General features: G+C 42.2%; 1 non-coding gene across 1 annotated transcript; it reads left to right on the top strand.

Moving 5' to 3' along the window:
* The first annotated feature begins 375 nt into the window (after nucleotides 1-375).
* Nucleotides 376-448, top strand: TRNAA-AGC (transfer RNA alanine (anticodon AGC)). The gene has a single exon. It is a non-coding gene; the product is annotated as a tRNA-Ala (tRNA).
* Nucleotides 449-10898: the final 10450 nt, after the last annotated feature.

Below are 10898 nucleotides of genomic sequence, written 5' to 3'. Positions count from 1 at the left end.
CTGCTGGGTGAACAGATGCAACAGTTAAGGTCTGGCGTCCGGTCACTCTTCCCCGGCCAGGATACGAACTCAGGCTGTATTAGGCTCATGTTAAGTCACCTTTAAACTTGCTAAGAGTGAAAACTTAGAAACGCATTGAACTGTCAGGAGAAAGCGCCAAGCCATTATTACTATAGCACTGGGAAGGGGTCAGAATAAGGATTTGGGATAGGACGGGGGAAGGGACGGTGACCAACCACTTGGACGGTCGGGGATTGAACACCGACCTGCATGACGCGAGACCGTCGCGCTACCGTCCACCCCAAGTGGTTGGATACACAATAAACTACTTATTATAAAAGGTGTGTCTACTTGATGACTACTGCACTACACCACGGGGGTGTAGCTCAAATGGTAGAGCGCTCGCTTAGCATGTGAGAGGTACGGGGATCGATACCCCGCATCTCCAGTACTCTTTTGTTGTCTAGCTGTTGCACTTTGTTCTGGAGACGCAGAGAGTGATACAGGATGACGCTCTTCCACACAGGAGGAGAAGACTTGCCTCCTCTCACCGTTAACACGTCTCCCTTCCCTCACCTTGACAAGCTTCCCTCACCTTGAGAAGCTTCCCTCAGCTCACCTTGAGAAGCTTCCCTCAGCTCACCTTGAGAAGCTTCCCTCAGCTCACCTTGAGAAGCTTCCCTCAGCTCAGCTTGAGAAGCTTCCCTCAGCTCACCTTGAGAAGCTTCCCTCAGCTCACCTTGAGAAGCTTCCCTCAGCTCAACTTGAGAAGCTTCCCTCAGCTCACCTTGAGAAGCTTCCCTCAGCTCACCTTGAGAAGCTTCCCTCAGCTCACCTTGAGAAGCTTCCCTCAGCTCACCTTGAGAAGCTTCCCTCAGCTCACCTTGAGAAGCTTCCCTCAGCTCAACTTGAGAAGCTTCCCTCAGCTCACCTTGAGAAGCTTCCCTCAGCTCACCTTGAGAAGCTTCCCTCAGCTCACCTTGAGAAGCTTCCCTCAGCTCACCTTGAGAAGCTTCCCTCAGCTCACCTTGAGAAGCTTCCCTCAGTTCACCTTGAGAAGCTTCCCTCAGCTCACCTTGAGAAGCTTCCCTCAGCTCAGCTTGAGAAGCTTCCCTCAGCTCAACTTGAGAAGCTTCCCTCAGCTCAACTTAAGAAGCTTCCCTCAGCTCAACTTGAGAAGCTTCCCTCAGCTCAACTTGAGAAGCTTCCCTCAGCTCAGCTTGAGAAGCTTCCCTCAGCTCACCTTGAGAAGCTTCCCTCAGCTCACCTTGAGAAGCTTCCCTCAGCTCACCTTGAGAAGCTTCCCTCAGCTCAGCTTGAGAAGCTTCCCTCAGCTCAGCTTAACAAGTACCTCATTAGTTTTCCCAGGAGCGCAACTCTCCTAGCAATCCTAGGCCTAATTCCCACTATCCTAGACCTACTATAGTGTGTGTGTATATGCACTATACTATAGTGTGTGTGTATATGCACTATACTATAGTGTGTGTGTATATGCACTATACTATAGTGTGTGTATATGCACTATACTATAGTGTGTGTGTATATGCACTATACTATAGTGTGTGTGTATATGCACTATACTATAGTGTGTGTATATATGCACTATACTATAGTGTGTGTGTATATGCACTATACTATAGTGTGTGTATATATGTACTATACTATAGTGTGTGTGTATATGCACTATACTATAGTGTGTGTGTATATGCACTATACTATAGTGTGTGTATATATGCACTATACTATAGTGTGTGTGTATATGCACTATACTATAGTGTGTGTGTATATGCACTATACTATAGTGTGTGTGTATATGCACTATACTATAGTGTGTGTATATATGCACTATACTATAGTGTGTGTGTATATGCACTATACTATAGTGTGTGTGTATATGCACTATACTATAGTGTGTGTGTATATGCACTATACTATAGTGTGTGTGTATATGCACTATAGTATAGTGTGTGTGTATATGCACTATACTATAGTGTGTGTATATGCACTATACTAGAGTGTGTGTGTGTGTATGCACTATACTATAGTGTGTGTGTATATGCACTATACTATAGTGTGTGTGTATATGCACTATACTATAGTGTGTGTGTATATGCACTATACTATAGTGTGTGTGTATATGCACTATACTATAGTGTGTGTGTATATGCACTATACTATAGTGTGTGTATATATGCACTATACTATAGTGTGTGTGTATATGCACTATACTATAGTGTGTGTATATATGCACTATACTATAGTGTGCGTGTATATGCACTATACTATAGTGTGTGTATATGCACTATACTATAGTGTGTGTGTATATGCACTATACTATAGTGTGTGTGTATATGCACTATACTATAGTGTGTGTATATGCACTATACTAGAGTGTGTGTGTATATATGCACTATACTATAGTGTGTGTGTATATGCACTATACTATAGTGTGTGTGTATATGCACTATACTATAGTGTGTGTGTATATGCACTATACTATAGTGTGTGTGTATATGCACTATACTATAGTGTGTGTGTATATGCACTATACTATAGTGTGTGTATATGCACTATACTAGAGTGTGTGTGTATATATGCACTATACTATAGTGTGTGTGTATATGCACTATACTATAGTGTGTGTGTATATGCACTATACTATAGTGTGTGTGTATATGCACTATACTATAGTGTGTGTGTATATGCACTATACTATAGTGTGTGTGTATATGCACTATACTATAGTGTGTGTATATATGCACTATACTATAGTGTGTGTGTATATGCACTATACTATAGTGTGTGTATATATGCACTATACTATAGTGTGCGTGTATATGCACTATACTATAGTGTGTGTATATGCACTATACTATAGTGTGTGTGTATATGCACTATACTATAGTGTGTGTGTATATGCACTATACTATAGTGTGTGTATATGCACTATACTAGAGTGTGTGTGTATATATGCACTATACTATAGTGTGTGTGTATATGCACTATACTATAGTGTGTGTGTATATGCACTATACTATAGTGTGTGTGTATATGCACTATACTATAGTGTGTGTGTATATGCACTATACTATAGTGTGTGTGTATATGCACTATACTATAGTGTGTGTGTATATGCACTATACTATAGTGTGTGTGTATATGCACTATACTATAGTGTGTGTGTATGCACTATACTAGAGTGTGTGTGTATATGCATTATACTATAGTGTGTGTGTATATGCACTATACTATAGTGTGTGTGTATATGCACTATACTATAGTGTGTGTGTATATGCACTATACTAGAGTGTGTGTGTATATGCACTATACTATAGTGTGTGTGTATATGCACTATACTATAGTGTGTGTGTATATGCACTATACTATAGTGTGTGTATATGCACTATACTATAGTGTGTGTATATGCACTATACTATAGTGTGTGTGTATATGCACTATACTATAGTGTGTGTGTATATGCACTATACTATAGGCGCAGGAATGTTCCAGTTTTTGTTGTTTAGCTGTTTTTCATGACTATAAAATTAAAAGTAGTGTGCACCATGCCCATCCTGTGAGTGGTAGTGTGCACCATGCCCATCCTGTGAGTGGTAGTGTGCACCATGCCCATCCTGTGAGTGGTAGTGTGCACCATGCCCATCCTGTGAGTGGTAGTGTGCACCATGCCCATCCTGTGAGTGGTAGTGTGCACCATGCCCATCCTGTGAGTGGTAGTGTGCACCATGCCCATCCTGTGAGTGGTAGTGTGCACCATGCCCATCCTGTGAGTGGTAGTGTGCACCATGCCCATCCTGTGAGTGGTAGTGTGCACCATGCCCATCCTGTGAGTGGTAGTGTGCACCATGCCCATCCTGTGAGTGGTAGTGTGCACCATGCCCATCCTGTGAGTGGTAGTGTGCACCATGCCCATCCTGTGAGTGGTAGTGTGCACCATGCCCATCCTGTGAGTGGTAGTGTGCACCATGCCCATCCTGTGAGTGGTAGTGTGCACCATGCCCATCCTGTGAGTGGTAGTGTGCACCATGCCCATCCTGTGAGTGGTAGTGTGCACCATGCCCATCCTGTGAGTGGTAGTGTGCACCATGCCCATCCTGTGAGTGGTAGTGTGCACCATGCCCATCCTGTGAGTGGTAGTGTGCACCATGCCCATCCTGTGAGTGGTAGTGTGCACCATGCCCATCCTGTGAGTGGTAGTGTGCACCATGCCCATCCTGTGAGTGGTAGTGTGCACCATGCCCATCCTGTGAGTGGTAGTGTGCACCATGCCCATCCTGTGAGTGGTAGTGTGCACCATGCCCATCCTGTGAGTGGTAGTGTGCACCATGCCCATCCTGTGAGTGGTAGTGTGCACCATGCCCATCCTGTGAGTGGTAGTGTGCACCATGCCCATCCTGTGAGTGGTAGTGTGCACCATGCCCATCCTGTGAGTGGTAGTGTGCACCATGCCCATCCTGTGAGTGGTAGTGTGCACCATGCCCATCCTGTGAGTGGTAGTGTGCACCATGCCCATCCTGTGAGTGGTAGTGTGCACCATGCCCATCCTGTGAGTGGTAGTGTGCACCATGCCCATCCTGTGAGTGGTAGTGTGCACCATGCCCATCCTGTGAGTGGTAGTGTGCACCATGCCCATCCTGTGAGTGGTAGTGTGCACCATGCCCATCCTGTGAGTGGTAGTGTGCACCATGCCCATCATGTGAGTGGTAGTGTGCACCATGCCCATCCTGTGAGTGGTAGTGTGCACCATGCCCATCCTGTGAGTGGTAGTGTGCACCATGCCCATCCTGTGAGTGGTAGTGTGCACCATGCCCATTCTGTGAGTGGTAGTGTGCACCATGCCCATCCTGTGAGTGGTAGTGTGCACCATGCCCATCCTGTGAGTGGTAGTGTGCACCATGCCCATCCTGTGAGTGGTAGTGTGCACTATGCCCATCCTGTGAGTGGTAGTGTGCACCATGCCCATCCTGTGAGTGGTAGTGTGCACCATGTCCATCCTGTGAGTGGTAGTGTGCACCATCTTGCAGTTATCATGAGATGATTTCGGGGCTTAGCGTTCCCGCGGCCCGGTCCTCGACCAGTTAGTTTATTTCATTTTTTATGCACCCCATACCCATCCTGTGGGCGGTAGTGGAAAGGGTTACAGAGGCACATAATGGGCTCAGGGACTGAACCCCACAATTCATTTAGCTAAGCATGTTACAATCTTGATGAGCTAGTTACAAAATTCAGTATAAGTCGTCACATCAACAATGGGTTCGAGATCGACCTCAAGTACAGGTTCTAAATTAAGCAACTGACATATGTGGAGAGCTAGTGTCAAAATTGATATGTTTGTCCTGCACACCGCCCCCCCATCCAGTGGGCAGCGGTGGATAGGTTACAATCACTCAGTTACTACCTACAGTTAGCAAACTGGCGATATTTGACTAAGATTTCTGGTAGCAGATCATTTTGAATGAAATATTGACACATCGTTGAAACATTGGTTATAGAATTGTATCAGAATTCACGAATCTTTTCGCACTCCATCACATAGTGACGGAGGGTGTGCGAATAATTTTGTTGACACAGTTTACATTTGGTCAGGTCTACATCAGCAGATAATACAAATTCCCAGAGATACTTGTAACAGAGTCTAAGCCGAGCAGTAGTAACATCTTGACTCCTGCTGGTTTTAATGGACTAACCATAGATGTGTGGCTCCTCTTGCATGATAGTATGATGATAGATGGAATCACTGGTGTCGATTTCACTTTGCCTCAGATCTACAAGATCTTGTTGAAGTTCTCGGTGTACTGCTGCTCTCAGATTGCTCATTGACAATCCAATGTTACACTCAACGGCTCCTTTAACGGCAGAATCTTTGGCTAACTTATCAGCTCTATCATGCATTCGGAGGCCAACATGAGATGGAGACCACATGAAATGGACTCTGTTACCATCCTTAATAATTTTGTTGTATTTGTGTCTAGCTTCGGACACGAGCATGTTACAGTTATGTCTTAAAGAGTTGAGAGCATTTAAGGATGATAAGGAGTCACTTACAATTAATGTATCAAGTTTTGAGACTTGTACACATTTCAGTGCAAGGAGCAAGGCAAATAGTTCATTCTGAAGAGTAGAGGCCCAGTTGTTTATACGGACTCCCCACTCAAAGTACAAGCCATCGCCCATTGTCAGGCAACTGCACCCGTGGTGCGGTGTAGGGAACCATCAGTGTATATGATCTGAGAGAGAGAATGCTCTGTGGACAGAGCATTAATATGGCTTAAGGCGTTGAGCTTTGGCTCAAGACGAAGCTTGGGCTGATCTCTAATTTGCTTCTTGGGTGGAAAGGGAGGGATTAAAACTGGAAAGGGTGTAACCTCCCACAGTGCAGGAAAGTGCCGTTGTTGTTTCTCTTGGTACAAATTATAAACCTGATACATTCTGAGTTTATTTAAAGTTTTAGTTATCCATTTGGAACAATGCTGATCTTCAATAAAGAAATTCTGGAGGGCTTCTGTGCAAGGGTTAGGATGAGTTAGCCTAAGCATTTTTATACCAATTTGACAGTTAATTTCAGTAACACGATCAACAACGCTCAGAATATTAAGTTCCTTTCTCATATTAAGTATCTTTGTGGTACGAGGGCACCCAAGGATTATCCTCAAGGCTTCGTTCTGCAATTTTTCAAGCCCTCCAAGCTTTCTTTCAGGCATCAAAACAAGCAGAGGTGCAGCATAATCCACTTAAGATCTGATGTATGCAAGGAACATCATTTTGACAATGCTAACATTGGCACCATAGCCTGAGTGATAACCTGCAACAGCCTTGAGAGCTCGGAGCCTCTCTTTAAACTGACGACAGAGTCTGAATACAACAGGACCATACAGTGGCACCTCAAGGCCAAGGTATTTGGCTCTGTTAACATAGTCAAGCTGGGAGCCATCAGACAGTTGCATCTTGCGAACAGCTCCGCCCTGCCTGGGTGGGCGCCGATTGTGTATCTTTGTTTTCTCTGCTGAGATAACTAAACCTAGGTCCTGACATGAGTCTAATACAGAGTTAAGAGTGTTCTGCGTGTTAGCATACCCAGCGGTGTGTATCATTATATCATCAGCATACCCAGTGGTGTGTATCATTATATCATGAGCATACACAGTGGTGTGTATCATTATATCATCAGCATACCCAGTGGTGTGTATCATTATATCATGAGCATACACAGTGGTGTGCATCATTATATCATCAGCATACCCAGTGGTGTGTATCATTATATCATCAGCATACCCAGTGGTGTGTATCATTATATCATCAGCATACCCAGTGGTGTGTATCATTATATCATCAGCATACCCAGTGTTGTGTATCATTATATCATCAGCATAGCTGATGATGTGGACGTTGGGTTTGCTCGGTACAGAGTTTAACAGCGTGTTTATTAAGATATTAAATAAGGAAGGACTGAGGACACCACCCTGCGGGGTACCTAGTTCAAAGTCTCTTGTTACACTCCTATGCCCCTGGAACAATACAGATGACTTCCTGTTGGATAAGTAACCCCTGATCCAACAGAGAAGCCGACCACCAATATTCATTCTCGCAAGCTCACTCAAGATAACATATCGTTGTTGTTTTAGATTCAATTACTCAGAAGAAAAGATCTCAGTAGCACGGGCTATGGAGAGGCCCGTCGGTCTGCAATATAAAAGGCAGACTTAAGATCTAGGAAGGTGGTATATGACTTTTCAGTGTACAAGGTAAGAAAGGTGGTGATGCAATGATGCACACTCCTTCCATGCATGAAGCCATATATCTGGGGGGATAGCATGGTTCTTATTCTATGGAGGAGACGGTTTAGGACCATTCTCTCGAATGTTTTGCAAATGCAGCTAGTAAGGGAAATTGGGCTGAAAGAATTCTCTTAATATAGCTTGGGAATTGGAATGATTATACTGTTGGTCCAAGAGTTAGGAAGCTCCCCAGTAACATAGTTCATATTATACAGCTCAAGCAGGGGATTCCCTGGTACTAAAGGAAGCAGACGCAATATGTCATAAGTGATACCATCTTCACCGGGGGATGTGGCTTTGCCTTTGTTTAGGGCCGCGAGTAATTCAAACTCAGTAAATGGCACGTTGCATTCATCTTCCTTGTGGAGCATGAAGTCAACGAGCCTTTCTCGATCTCCGTAACCAGCATGCAATCTGAACTGTATGTCTGGGGGAAGATTATTGAAGCTAGAGGTGGTTGCCCAAGCATCGACTAACTCGTTTGCTCTGTGTAGAGGGTGAGGGTGTGACACTTGGCCCGCGACCAGGCCTCTTTTATGTTACATTCCCCCAGGAAGCAGCCTGTAGCAGCAGTCTAACTCTCAGGTACCTATTTACTGCTAGGTAACAGGGGCATCAGGGTGAAAGAAATTCTGCCCATTTTTGTTTCTGCCTCCACCTGGGATCGAACCCGGAACCTCAAGACTACGACTCTGAAGCGCTGTCCACTCAGCTGTGAGGCCACAAGTCACCATCCTGCGAGTGGTAGTGTAAATGTTCACATAATATCTCAGCGGTTATTTATAGTGTTAATATTAATTTGGATAGATCAGTATTAATATTTAGTTAAGTATAAATTAATTATCAGTATTTATTTATTACTTCAGTGTAATTTAATTGATTTCATGATCCAATTGTTGCTTATTAACCTTGTGTTTAACTGATCATTAAATATCCTTAAAGATTACCTTAATTAGGTGTTGATTGATACACGTGATTAATGTATATTGTTTTATTATTCAATGTATATATATATATATATATATATATATATATATATATATATATATATATATATATATGTCGTACCTAGTAGCCAGAACTCACTTTTTAGCCTACAATGCAAGGCCCAATTTGCCTAATAAGCCAAGTTTTCATGAATTAATATATTTTCTCTAATTTTTTTCTTATGCAATGATAAAGCAACCTATTTCATTATGTAAGAGGTCAATTTTTTTTTATTGGAGTTAAAATTAACGTAGATATATGACCGAACCTAACCAACCCTACCTAACCTAACCTAACCTATCTTTATAGGTTAGGTTAGGTTAGGTAGCCGAAAAAGTTAGGTTAGGTTAGGTAGGTAGGTTAGGTAGTCGAAAAGCAATTAATTCATGAAAACTTGGCTTATTAGGCAAATCGGGCCTTGCATAGTAGGCTCAGAAGTGAGTTCTGGCTACTAGGTACGACATATATATATATGTCGTACCTAGTAGCCAGAATGCACTTCTCTGCCTACTATGCAAGGCCCGATTTGCCTAATAAGCCAAGTTTTCATGAATTAATTATTTTTCGACTACCTAACCTGACCTAACCTAACTTTTTCGAATACCTAACCTAACCTAACCTATAAAGATAGGTTAGGTAGGGTTGGTTAGGTTCGGTCATATATCTACGTTAATTTTAACTCCAATAAAAAAAAATTGACCTCATACATAATGAAATGGGTAGCTTTATCATTTCATAAGAAAAAAATTAGAGAAAATATATTAATTCAGGAAAACTTGGCTTATTAGGCAAATCGGGCCTTGCATAGTAGGCCAAAAAGTGCGTTCTGGCTACTAGGTACGACATATATATATATATATATATATATATATATATATATATATATATATATATATATATATATATATATATAAGTGAATGCCAAAGTTGAATCAAAATACATGGGTAAAAATACATGGGTAAGGGGAAGCTTAAGAAGCCCGAGGGTGCCGCCTCCACCACATTACACAGCGGCCAGTAACATCATAACACACGTGTCCACAGTGACAGCCAGGCCAGGGCGAGGGGCCCGTGGTGATAGTGTTGCTGCTGTAGAACAAAATATCCAGATAGTGTTGGCTGTGGTGAACCCGTCAGCGGGAGGTGGAGCACCTCATGTTATGATGCAACCCGTTCTCGCAAATTCGTAAAGTCAATATTGACTTATTAACTACGTGCATAGGTGATATACTAAACATAATAGATACCCCTAAAAAGATTCATAGAAAACACCGACCTTACCTAACCTTGTTAGTATCTTAAGATAAGCATCTTATTGCTTCGTAATTACAATTATTACTTAACCTATACCTATTATAGGTTAGGTAATAATTGTAATTACGAAGCAATAAGATGCTTATCTTAAGATACTAACAAGGTTAGGTAAGGTCGGGGTTTTCTATGAATCTTTTTAAGGGTATCTATTATGTTAAGTATGTCACCTATGCACATATTTAATAAGTCAATATTGACTTATTAAATTTGCGAAAACGGGTTGTATGATGGGGGTATGGTCGCTTACGACACGAGACGATCAGACGAAGCTCGTTTTCTGTTTGTTAAAACCATATATATATATATATATTATTAGGTTAGGGTATATTAGCATAGTTTAGGCTGTGTTAGGCTTGATTGGGGGTTAAGTTTGGTTGGTTTTATAATCCGTTGTGGAACCGACATGTATATACGATGTCACTTGTGTTCTAGAGATCACTAATCACCGTCCCATCATAGAAAACGATACCACAGCTCTCTGTTGAGGACACACTTTACTACTCACTCTGTTGTCCCAAAAATGTTTGGATATTTAGTATCTTTATATTTTATTTAGATATTTAGATATTTCCCCACTATTCTGACATGTACTCATTTGTGAGTGTTAGCAGTTCCGCTGAGCCTGAAGTAAGCCTCGTCAGGTGGACACTTATGTAAATGAGTTGTTCCATCGAGTCCAACAACAAGTATTTTCAAAACATTACCATCTAACACCTTCGGTATAAACGAGTTCCACGTAAGAGTTTGGACTATATTTATTCTTGATCAAATTGTGTAGATACATAATATTAAGTAAACAGAGGT

This window comes from Procambarus clarkii, chromosome 24, assembly GCF_040958095.1.
Source record: "Procambarus clarkii isolate CNS0578487 chromosome 24, FALCON_Pclarkii_2.0, whole genome shotgun sequence".
Lineage (NCBI taxonomy): Eukaryota > Metazoa > Arthropoda > Malacostraca > Decapoda > Cambaridae > Procambarus > Procambarus clarkii.
This window is presented reverse-complemented; position numbering and strand designations above follow the sequence as displayed.